General features: G+C 42.0%; 1 protein-coding gene across 2 annotated transcripts in view; it reads right to left on the minus strand.

Moving 5' to 3' along the window:
- Positions 1 to 13,246, minus strand: part of PRICKLE2 (prickle planar cell polarity protein 2) — a 318,161-nt gene that overhangs the window by 165,437 nt on the left and 139,478 nt on the right. The window contains exon 2 of one of the 2 annotated variants that reach the window (XM_059161428.1): positions 10,380 to 10,444. The exons of the other annotated variant lie outside the window; for it this stretch is intronic. The gene's annotated coding sequence lies outside the window, so the exon portion shown is untranslated. The remainder of the gene's footprint in view (positions 1 to 10,379; positions 10,445 to 13,246) is intronic. 2 annotated transcript variants of the gene reach the window in all.

A 13,246-nucleotide genomic window follows, 5' to 3' on the forward strand; every position in this document is an offset into this window, starting at 1 on the left:
TGAGAAAGAGGGAGAGAGAAAGAAGAGCTTGCTTGTAGACTGAAACAACACAGAGAGGTAGTCGGGTTCTAGATGGTGCAATCAGTTGGTCAGACCCCTCCAGTTAAGTCACCATCTGCCCCTGGGAAGCTCATTTCCTTTAAAAGGGCCTCCTTCCCAGTTCCAGGCTATGCATGCAATCCGATCCACACACCAGCCATTATCTGGTAATTTGGTTACCAACTTGGACATTTCATGCCTTCTATCATGTGGTAAGCAGAATTCAGAGATGGCCCCCAAGATTCCTGGCCTGGGGGTACACACGCACTCCCTGGTTTTCCAACCAGACTCCATCCTAGGAGCTGCCGGGAAGGGACTTTTCTGCAGTAATTGAGGTCCCAAATCTGTTGACCTTAAAATAAGGAGATTATCCTCAGTGAGCCCGACCTAATCTTAGGAACCCTTAAAAAAGACTAGGATCTTCCTGGAGACACAAAGAGTGATGGACCCCTGATGGGAGGGAGGTTGTCAGTCACCCGCTCTGCAGATGGAAGGCCCTGGGGCCAGGACCCAGCAGTTCCCCTTTAAGAGCTGAGAGTGGGCCCTCCTTGATAGCTAGCAGGCAAACAAGGAGCTCAGTCCTTTACCCAGCACAAGGAACTGAATCTGCCAATGATGTAGATGAGCTCGGAAGAGGAGCAGATGAGGACACAGATGGCAAAACCTTGACTTTAGCTTTTTGAGAACCTGAGCAGAGAAGTCAGGCATGCTACCCCTGAACTTCTAACCTGTGGAACTGCGAGACGAGACATAGATGTTGTTTGAAACTACTAAATAAGTGTTCATCTGTTATGCAGCAACAGAAAATGAATACGTCTCAGATCCCTCAATTCTCCAAGGTCCTGCGAAATTCCTTCCTCCACCCTGAAGCCTCTCCCCACAAAGTACCAAGAGCAGGCTGGGCCATTTCAAGTTTTCTCATGTTGGTCCTGCTGCCCCGACACGGAGGTATCTCAGGTCGATCAACTACCATCCTGTCCACCGCTGCATGTGCTGAATGCTTGCTTGCTTTTTCATTTGCTTACTCCTTTCCTCTACTCCCCCCCATGCAAAAAGCAGAGGGAAAGATACTGGTCGTCTATTCAAGGCTCTTTTGAGTTTTTGCTTAATGTCTACAACAGAGGTGACCCCACTATAGGCACTTAGTAAATCGTTACTGATTGATGACCATGGATCCTCACCCTCCGCCCGGACATGAAGGGAGAAGAGGTATTGCATGCTATTGCCAAAATTCCCATTATGATTGAACTAACTTGGAGCAACATACTGGCATTCGAAAGAACCATTTATATTTCAATAATTATATGAGCTCACTCTCGTGGGTGACAATGACTCTCAAGTTATGGTGACCTCTCACGGGTCACTTAACTTCTCAGGGTCAAGTGACTGATCAGTTACTATGAGTTGCCAGCCAGAAAGTCTCAATGCTCCTTGTATTTCAAACTTTCTTGCTGCTGCTGTCTCCAGATGTTAAAGCTTAAGGTTTCTGGGTTATTGGCCTTGAAGTTTACTCTCCTAGTTAGAAGATCCAACTGGGGAGGTTTCCAAAAGGAAGCCAGCCATTAGCACTGCCCATCGAGTATTCTACCCTCCTCTAGAGGGGCAATAAGAAAATTTCAAGGATTCGCTTTTATCTGGGATGATGATTAGCACAAGTAGGAAAGAATAATTAAGAGAAACTATTAATTGAAATAAGTTAAATTGGGACAGATTAGTTCTGAAAACTCTCTATGCTAAAGAACAAATAATTATGGACAAAACTCAGCACCTGAACTTACATGCTACTGAGTCACAGCTTTCCAGGGTGGCATCAAAAGGATCAGGCTATTAAAAGTCAAGCTTCACTCTGGCCTCATTCAACTCCCTTAGTGAGCTATGCTAATGAGACTAGAGATCCACAAGCCACCAAGCAGAGTACCAGGGACTGAGGGAGGCAGGATTCATAGCTGGGAAATGCAGACTGAGATATAGAATGGACGTATTTCTGGAAAATTATTACTCATAGTAAAAGATTCTCTAGATGAACGTGGTGAATGTTAGCTATGTTGCCAAGGACAGTCTCCTCAGTGAATACCACCAAATGACCACAGTGGTCTTTCCAGCTCTTTCCAGAATCTTCCTCAATATAACTCTCTTAGGAAGGAAGCACCTACCAAATGATCCCAACTGGCCTGCAAGATAAAGTCAATCTGCCTCTTGTTGGATTGACTCTACTGAGGCTTCCCACTCCTCACCTAGAGCCATGCTTGCATTTAGCTGATTTTTTTTTTTTTTTTTTTTTAACATGGGCAAGGAAAAAGAAAACAAGAACACGTACATTCCCTGCCCTCATGGAGCTTATACTCTATTGTGGTGGAGAAAGACAATAAGCAAGTAAGAGGAGAAGTACTAATGGGGCAAAGTAAGTCAAAGGAGGAGAAAGACGAGGAGATGCAAAAGTAGAGGGTGCCCAGGACCTCAGATCTCCTTTCTAGCCCTGAGAGCTCTTGTAAGGATCAGACCTGTGAGTCCTCCCCACTTTCTGGGCTCCTCCGCCAGGAAGTCCCACAGGCATTTTACAAAATCACCAAGTCCACCAAAGACATATCACCCTCTTCCAAATCTTCTTCTTCAGTGGAACCCTCCACCCAGACCCATCAGTCAGACAGCAGATGTCATCCTGTAATTCTCCCCCACCTCCATCTCCATCCAAACAGCTTCCAAAGGCCCCTCCACTCTACTCTCTTCCCTATTTCCCCCTGCTGCCAGTCTGACTCATGGCCAGAACTCCCGCCTCTCCCACCCAACCCCATCTTATAAGCCATGGCTGGAATGATCTTTTTAAACAAAGCATCTACTCATGACCTTCCTGGTCAGAACATTTCTTAACGGCCTCCCCCCTGCCCTCAGGTAAAGGAACTGGACTCACAAAGACCTCTAGGATGCGACCCTGACGATGCAACGCTATCAAAATGGCCTCCCCAGTGCAGCTACACTGACCAGTTTGCCTGCGCTCTCGTTTCTTGCTCCTCCTACTCCTGGGACCTGAAACACAGTTCAGCCCTTTCTCCTGAGCAACACATCCTACACATGCCCCAGGATGCATTTTGGACATCCGGGTAACCTCCCTTGACCTCTGAACCCCTCACAAGTGACCCGTCTGTGGACTAACACAGCAATCAGCATGTCGTCTGGTGCATAACCAGAACTTCCTGAATAAACGCATACATCAATGTACAAATTGACTGGTACAATTATAATCAACTTCTTTTGAGTTTTAGGTCCAAGCCTCTGAAGGCAGGAATTCCCATGCTTTTGGGCTAAGTCTTTTCTTCTCCAAGACTCAGGTTCTTCATTTATAAAAAAGAGAATAATGGCTCCTGCTTTGGAGAGATGTCATGAAGAGAAAGCAGAAGAGTGTATCATCCGAAGAGCCAGCACATGGCTGGTGTGAAGTAAGCAAATGGTAGCTCTTATTATTAAAAAAAAATTTGGCCTGTAAGTTAGAGGACAGAAATGCTTTTTCAGAATTGAGTGTCATTTCCCGGAGGTCGTCACAACGAGGGGAAAATGAAGAGAATGAGGAAAAATACATCCTCTTCATCAAATGCCTTTCCCTCGTTTGAAGATCTCTCGAGCACTTTGGACTTGCCATTCTGTTTTTATTCTGAGTTCATTTAGCTTTAAGCTCACAGTCTTTATTTTAATACACACTGCATTTTAACAAGTAGGTCAAAGCCATTTTATACTTGCAATATGATTACCATAGTAATAGCTGTATTTTATAACCTGCAAAATGCTCCCAGGGAGACCAGTAGGGACAGCTACAGTTTGTAACAAAAATAATAATTTCAGCCCTGCAGAATAAGCTCCTCTTAAGAACTCTCTTGTTGCAAGTATTAATTTTTGAGGCTCCCACAATATCTGGAAATGGCAAATGCTAATGACTTACTGAAGACATACTCAAGAGCTTTGCTGGAGTATGTCTTTACTTTTAGTAGCTTTATGTTTCGAGAGTTAATATTAGTAGTAATAATAATAATAATAGTAATAATAGTAATAAGCAGCAGCTAATACTTATATAGTGCTTGAAGCTGACTGTCTATAAAAATGGTCTGAATAATTTCCCTACCTGTACTCATGCTCTTGAGTCTCTCCCATTATGAGTATGGGCTTGGCTACGTGACTTGCTTTGACCAATGTGATATTAACGAATGTAGCAGAGGGAAAAGCTTGGAAAGAAATTGTGCCTTTGCCCTTTTGCTGCTGTTGGGAATTCTGTGAGCAAGCGGAGCTGCTGTTGTCCCAGGGACTATCACATTAAACATGGACCAGAGGCCATTCAGTAAGCAGTCCAGTCCAGCCCCAGCCAAAGTGACCCAGACCAGACCAGACCAGACCAGAAGAACCACCCCGCCAACCTGAATCATGAGAGATAATAAATGGGTGTTATTTTAAGCTACTAAATGTGGGGACGATTTGATATGCAGCATGAGCTAACTGATACAATGTTTATATTACATCAGGCAGTCTTCAAAGTGCTTTACATAAGTAAACTCATTTACTCCCTATAACAACTTTTTGGGGGCAGAACTATTCTTGACTTCAGAGTTGCAAAAATGAAAGCACAGAGAGATCTGGTTACTAGCCCAAGATCACACAGCTAGAATGTGATGGAGTCTGACTTTGAAACCAGTCAGTCTGGTTCCAAATACTTGTTCCAAAACTACATAGTACTAACTTCCAAATCTTCTCATTTTTCTCCTACGGAAGTTTTTTTCTCTATATTATGGAAAGCATTATCTAAGGTAAATAATTATGTCAACAATCAAGATCACAGAACACTATTGTTCCAAAAGAATACATTTTGGATCCAGAAAGCAATTAAAAAGAACCCGCAGTCACCCATGCATCAAATTCTATTCCAAAATTCTGATCGATACAATATAACTTGATGTACACTTAAAACCACTGTCGAATATACTCAAAAATTTTAAAATCTGACTGGTACCATGGAGTATTTATTTATTTATTTATTTAAAGATTTTATTCACGTATTTGACAGGCAGAGCTCACAGGTAGGCAGAGAGGCAACCAGAGATAAGTGGGGGGAGCAGGCTCCCCGCTGAGCAGAGAGCCCTACCCAGGACCCCAGCGGGATCATAACCTGAGCAGAAGGCAGACGCTTCAACCCACTGAGCCCCCCAGGCGCCTCTACCATGGAGCTTTTAGAATGAATTTGAAAATACAAAGTAAATAAGAAGGTCCCATCAGAATATGTTAATTTAATTTTTTAGGTCATGTACTTCCTTAATTCTTCATACATTTCATTTCAAGTCAATTAAATCACAAAAGCAATACAAGCTTTTTAAACATAAAATAAAATGTGAGTCTCTACCTCACTTCCAACTCCACCTTGTTAATGTGACAAACTGTTAATAATTTAATGTGTATCCATTTATACTTTTCCTTTAATTATGCAAACATGGTTATTAAAGGCTTACCAGATCATTGTTCTTTAAAATTGAAAAAAAGAAAAAAATCAGTTGATTATAAACTAGGAGCATATTTTTAACAGGCTTGTCATTCAAAGAAATTTTATAGAAGTCTCAGTTCATGAAATCAAGTTTCTACAACATTAATTGTACTTTAATTCTCAAAGTGACAATTATTCCTTCACTTTACACAATCAACAGAAAGGTTAGCTTCTACGACACATACACAGGAAGCCAATTTTCTAGTTTTTTGGTCTAAAATAGGATTCTTATCTGAAAGGCATTACTACACCTTTGGGAATTAAAGTCATATTCTCAGCATGGCCATGCCAGATCAGAGTCCAGGAATTCTAAAACAAGCCACGAAGATCACAGACACACATCTGTACATATGACCACCCCCCAAAACAAACAAACAAACAAACAAGAACAGTAAATGCACAAGTACCAAAATGAGAGGCCATCCCAATGTAGAGTAAGAGTGTGTCACTGAATGGAATGAATTCCTTTAGAAGTTAAGAGTGTCAGTCGGTATTGCAAGTAGATAGGAGCCATGGGAAGTCAATTTCTATCAAAAAAGAGAACCATAGCAAAGCAATTCACTTTCCATTACATCCCAAAATGTCTGAATTTGATTTTTTTTTGGAATCCAACCTAAAATATTTTTGTTTGGATCAAAGGTTTTTGCGCCTTGTAGGGAATATAGAAGTGAACACTAACATAAGTAAATGTTATCTTTGTAGATGTTTTGGCTTGTTTTCTTTCTTCTTCACGATATGTTATTTTAGACAATGTGTGGATAAAGCATATGAGATCAGGATAGTTAAAATTCACTTCAGGTTTCGTAAGGGCAACCTACTGAGATGGGGAAAGGGAAATGCTCCTGCCCATTCTATCTGGACAAGATAAACATGAAGACACAGCTCCATTTTTTCCATAGTGCAATACACTCTACATCTTTTAGAGCACGAAAACCCCACTAATTCACAACAGTGAACAGGGAACAGTGAACTATATATATCTAGTTCTTTCTTTAAGTCCATAATGTCCGTAATGTCTTTAAGTCCATGAGTCTATAATCTGAATGCATAATTAAGGGATGATAGTAAGATGAGCATTAACACAGGAACCAGTACTGAACCCTTCACTTTTCCTAGTGCATCCATTCAGGACACCCTTATGGAACAGCTACTGTATGGCGGGTCAGGGGACGGATCCTAGGAACATAGGCGGCAGTAAGAGGTACAATGAGACAGAAGATACACCCCAAAGGAGTGGACAAGAACACTGCAGGTACGAAAAAGTTTGTGCCACTGTTGAGGTCCCTCCTTGAACAAATCTAATTAGAACTTTCAAGTGGTTAAGTAAGTTACCATGCAAATGTTCAATAACTGGGCTGAGATCATGAGATTTCACTGCATTTGCTCATCAAGCATCCTTCTGTGCCAGGCACTACGAGAAGTCCTGGAAGTATAAAGGGAACCAGACATGACCCCTGCCCTCATGGGGTCCTCAGGTCAAAAGGCAGATGTAAGAACATAGTGGCATGGAGAGCAAGGACATCTAACCTAGTTTTAGGGAGGAAGTCTGCCCAGACAAGTTACATTCAAGTTCATACCTCAAGGATGAGGTTCCTTTTGGGCTTTTAAAACAGAAATCTTTTTAGAATATTTAATTTCTAGCCCATGATTAGATAGCTGTTTGAGGAAGTGCTGACCTGAATCGAGTCACCAGCACAGTATTCTCCAATTTTAATGTGTATCTGAATCACCTGGGATCAAATGTTGTTCAAAGACTACATTCTCACTTAGTAGGTCTGAAGTGGAGCTGCAATTCTGAATTTCTAATCAGTTCCCAGGAGATGCTGAGGCTGCTGGTCCAGGGACCACACTTGGAGTAGCCGGACCCTTGGCACGGAAGGGCCCCTGGCCAACAAATGTGTTGTCGTTGGCTCCCACGGTGTTCTAAAGAGTCTCCTTTAGTTAGCAGTTATAAAAATCTGGAGATTTTACATAAAAAAGCAGGATTTCCAGCTTCTTCTAAGAAACTGGCATCAGACCAAGTGGGATCTCCATTTTCCCAAGGCAGCAGTCAACTGGAGGCAGGTGGACACTTGGGATCTCTCGGTTTCCACCATGGCCTCCCACCCACAGGAGCTCCTACCTTCTCCGACTTCATTCCACATGCCTTCCTTCCCCTTAGGTATCCCGCCGCTTGAAAGTGTTAACAACCCACCCAACCACCCAACATTCTTCCAGGAGCTGGCTGCACACCTGGCAGGAACTGGCACCATTCATTTATAACCAGGAAGGACCAACAGCCTTTTGTGGAAACAGCACAGCATTCTGCTGCCAAATTCTTCTGGCTTGGCAAGTATCTGAACTGCTCCAAGGTGGCATTTCAGTATACCCCATTATGGAGATAACAGGGCATTTATGGAAGGACAAGCATGGACAGTAAGAGTGCATGGCCTCAGGCACCAGACACAGTCTGGGGCACAGCCCAGAAAACTCAGCTGGCCAAGGATCCAAAGAACCCACTCTCATCACTTAAGAAGTCAGCCCCTGAACACATCTGGAAACACTTCTCGAACTCGAGTGTTGGCCAGAAGTGGGGGAGGGGCTCCGCCTGGAGAGAACGTGTGGGTTGGCACATAACGAGTTGGTACCAGCGGACAGACAGACGGGACCCCCACCCCCCCCACCCCACTCCCCTGTCTCTTCATTGTGGAATACTAATCTGCATGCGGACAACTTGGCTGTTTTTGCATCTGAATGACATCTCTGTGTTTGAATAAGAGGGAAGAGTTCCGCATTGCATAGTGGCTTGGGCTTCCACAATTGCCAGGAGCCCTCACGAGACATCCCTGCCATCCACGTATTAACAGACAGAGTGAAATGGACTGATAAAATTTTAGTATCAATTGATGAAAAGTATACCAGAAATCACTTAGTCTCTGGTGCTTCCGATGGCTGATGTGTCTGTCATTTCCTATGATGAGAAAGATCTATTCTTACTGCGTCGGACTGGAATTAGGCTTGTAAAAAATAAAATCAGGCAAGTCTCTCCTGTTTGTGACTGCCACCATGCATCTTACTCATCATTACTCGGCTCTACCAGGGTCATTTCTATAAGCCTTTCTTGGATTCAAACCTAGCTTTACCCGTCACTGCGGAATTGTTTGACCAAAACTTCACATTTTCATAGAGCCCATGAGAAGATAGGGGGTAAAAAAAAAATTTTTTTTAGAAAAATCACTGACAGGGAATAAATGTTTATAGCAACTGGAGGAGAATAAAATGGAGCTCACAGCACAGGCATATTAATGTGTCCACATGATCATGCCACACGTATATTAATTTTGTGATGATAACAAAAAGGAACTGAGAAAATTCATAGCCTCTCGACATATACATAGTAAGGCAAGACTATGTAACCCAGCTTTTCTGTTTGTTTGCTTATAGTATTCCAATCCTAATTTTTAAAGCTTTCAAGATAATGGACTTTGGCATAAATAACAGACATATAAGAAACTGTTTTAAAAAACACATTACCCAACACCTCAAGGCAACCTAAGTTCAACTAAGTGGACTCTGGATGTTCCTGTCCAATTATCATCAACAATTCTTAATCATATGGCCTCTGGGTGAATGGCCTCCTAGTATATGCAATATAGTGGTCTGCACTCATCACAAACTGTGACTAACTGATCCTAGGATTATCTGCTCTGTGTTGGTCTTCCATTCTAGCATCTAGAAGCACCAGGTAGTGGGGCCCAGGTTTATCCTTGACTGTGATCCCAGAAACACTCGGTGCCTGGTGCACAGTAGGCACACAGATATTTATTGAATGAACAGAGATTAAACAGGTAGCTGAAACTGAGCTAGGAAACAGTGACTGCCCTTAAGGAAGTTGAACTCCATATGGGAACTCAGAGGACTACAGGTTCTCTAGGACTACACTTCAGGGAGCCACTGATGCACTCACTGGCATCACATCCTCGCACTTGGCATTGAGAAGAGAGCTAGGAGCAAGCAGATCAGGTAGGATTTTCAGAGACTCCAGCTAATGACGACAACTTTCCTGGTCTGGGATGCAAGAAGGAGTATCGGATTCTAATCATCAGCACTGTGCTTTTCAAGTATCAAATGCGAACTTGGGAGCTTGAATTATGAACTCAGTTCAAAATGGAGAGTTGGCATTTTTCAAGATGCACTAAACATCACCTCTCTTCTTTTTTCAACAGCACTTCAGTAGTTTCTCAAAGCTGCCAGGACTATAGCACATTCTGGCTATAGTTGCTGCATCCTGGGCAGCAATGACCCCATCAGGAGTGTTCATGAGCATCTTAAAGGTTGATGTGACTCTCATGTGCTTCAGTAACAGTAACAGTAACAGCAGCAAGGACAATGGGGCCCAAGAAAGAGCTCCGGATGGGAGCGTGTCACTCAACAGCAATTCAAATGCAAGAGGGATGGGTTCCTGAGAAAAGAAGAAAGCCGTGTGCATGTGGTATGCTACAAAGATTTACAACATGGGTAGTAACTGGGATAGCTATCAACTCTGCATGTATCATTTGAAAGACTCTTTCATTGCTCAGAACTGTCCAATGTGGATGAACATTTGGCTTAACCACAGCAGTTTTAATCCCAACCATGAGCGGGAAGGAAAAGGTTTAATTTCTTAATTTCTTTCAAGGGAATAGGATCATATTTAATACCTGTAACAGCACTGACAGGCTTAACTTCAGGGCCCCCCAAGCATAAATGGCCAAAAGTGTCCTTTACCCTCCAGTACAAAATAAACCTATATATAGTAGAGAAGGCTTGAGATGGCTGGGTGTGAATTCTACAAAACTCTGCTTACCTTTAGGTTGCTGAAAATGGCCCTCCTTTGATGGATGGGTCAAACAGGATCAGAGCACTCTGTTTCTACAAAGATATAGCTCATGAGATGATATACCTATGAAACAAACTTTTTCAGCAACCATAAAATAAAATAACTTGTAGGGTGTACCTGAAGTCCAAGTCAATCCAAGAAAAGTTTGTTTTGGTGGAAACATCTAAATTAGGTACCCAAAACATCCATGTATCAAATGGCCCAAGGAGGTGTAATACTATCTCTCAAATGAATGCCTTTCAAATAAACTATGGTAATATAATCTAAGAGCTATTCACATTTTCAAATAATGAAATGCAGGCAGAAATAAATCATCTGGAGTCACTGCTTTCATACCAATGATGATAAGCTTCTATGAAACGTTTACTTATGAAGGACGGCAGGACGGATAGCATTGGTCTCCCAAGCAAGACTCAACCATCTCATCTATCTGGTGCATGGCTAGGCATATCTTAGGCCTTCTCTGGCTCAGTCTGAACTTGAACCTTCCTTTGGTCATCTGTCTTTTCTTTTCCTTAAAATGAAAAGGTTGGACTATACAAATTAGGCAGTTCTAACCACTGGTAAGTGTAATATTTTGCCCCTATAACTGAACTGCCAAAAGATACCACATGAATAATATTTAATTATTCTCATTGTTCTCGATATTAAAGGAGTTTACTGGGCCAACCCAACTAGGGGAATGACCTTAGAAGTTGTCACTACATGCCAGTGAAGATATCCAAAATTAAACAGGTTTTCTTTCTAATACCTGGAAAAGTTATAGCCCTGACAGGATGTTTTTTAAAAGATACCATTCTCCAAGAAGTTCAAAAGTTACTCAAGTTAGCTGGGAAGATATTCCCACTCCTTCAGAGACAGAGAAATGCAACATCCACGTGGTAAGCTTGGAGCAGCTTTGAAGAGTGGTCTATGCCTTTTAACCTCTAACTTGCTCTTAAAGGTCACAGATTACTTGACCATTCACTTTATTAATTTATGAAGTCAATGGCATAAGGATTATTAACAGGGGTCAGGGTCTCCCAAAAGCATTAAAGACAAGAAACTGATCCATGTCCCACTTGAAATTTCCCATCATCCTGCAATTTCAAGGTGGCTGGCTGACACGATATCCCCTAAATTGCTTAGGATGACAAATGTTTCCTTGGTGGATAAGCATCTTTTCACCCTGCTAAGATTTATAATGACACAGAGAAACATTTAAAAGAACCAAACCGATCATCTTCATATAGCTTCTATTATGGATCTGTATATATTTGGTACTTTAATCATTTTACCATGTAAGAGGATTTGCCCTATTCATAAAACCAGGCTGTTTTTGTAATTCCAATTTAAAATGTTTAATTGAGTAATTGGCATAGATTTATAATTTTAAACTAAAATCTTGCAAAATTTACACATGGTTTTAGGAGACTTCAGTCAACTTAATGTTCACCATAGTTAAAAGTTTAATTTATGAGAATTGAGAAAATTATTAAAAGGGGAGTTTGGAAAGGGTGTTTTCTTGGGAAAGGAGGAGGTTAAGTCAGGGGACTTAAAAAAAAAAAAAAAGCCAAATATTTTGCACTAAGGAACACATCTTAAAATGTAAAGCATTTCATTATTTAAATTCATAGATGGGGACCAAATGTTATAGAGAATAGCAAGATCTGAATGCAATACTTGAAGACTTAGGTTTTTCAATCACTTGAATTTAAATTTTAAAACCAAAAGCTATTTCAACATAATCTTCCCTTAAAAAAACAAAAACAGACAACTATCCTCCAGTGACTCAAAAAAAATCACATAGACCCCTGTCAGTAAAGTGACTCCAAGGGCTGATCTGCAGGCCGCAACAGGGATCGTGCCTGACCCTTGTGGGGCAATGAGTCAGGTCTCAGGGTATGCCCATGTATCAGCTGCCAATAAGGACGGAATCCACACTGTAGACCAGGTCCCGGCTAAGCTCCTTGTAAAGACTACCTCTCTGTTTCATAGAAGAGCAATCCAAAGCGTCGGGACAGTATCTATCTTACTAGGATGACAAGGTAACAAATGCTAAAAATGGGACTGGAACCCCATGCCCTTAACGACCAAGCATTCTGCCTCCAATAGGAAAAACATCGCATGAAGCTAATGAGTTCCTAGAACCTTGCTACACTGGAGGGAACCACAGAATTGGCATCACCTGGAAGCTTGCTAGAAATGCAGATTCTCAGACCTATTGGATCAGAACCTGTGGATAATTCTTAGGCACACCAGCATTTGAGAAGTGCTTTTCTAGAGCAGGGGACCAGCAAACTTTTTCTGTAAAAGGCCGGATGGAAAGCAATTTGAGCCTTGTGTGTCTTATGTTTTCTGTTGCAATCGCTCAACTTTGCCATGAAAGCAGCCACAGGCAATACGCAAATGACTAAGCATGGCTGTGTTCCAAAATTCTTTATTTACCAAGAAAGAAAAAAAAAAAAAGGTCATGGGCTGGATTTGGCCTGCAGGCCACAGCTTGCCAACCCCTGGTCCAGAGTATAGCGACTATATCATTCAGACGGATCCATTCTCTGATCTGCTGGAAGACAACTGAACACACTTCCCATCTTGGGAGGTAGAGTCCCCACCCAGCCTGGCTTCACCCATTGCTACCAAGTAGCAAATTCCCAGTAATACCATCTTCCAGCCTCGTCAAATGCTCCCTTTTTCTTGAGGTTGGGTGGTTATGTCTCAGTTTTAACATCGTCTTACAGCGGGCCCAGGGTTCACAAGGCCGGTGGGAAATTTCCCCAAATGCTTTCTCCCTTTGGCACAAAGACATCAAATTAAAATGGTGTGAGTCCATTGTTAAGTTCTTTGGGGAGTTC

The sequence above is a fragment of the Mustela lutreola genome, chromosome 2 (genome assembly GCF_030435805.1).
Source record: "Mustela lutreola isolate mMusLut2 chromosome 2, mMusLut2.pri, whole genome shotgun sequence".
In the NCBI taxonomy this organism is placed as follows: domain Eukaryota; kingdom Metazoa; phylum Chordata; class Mammalia; order Carnivora; family Mustelidae; genus Mustela; species Mustela lutreola.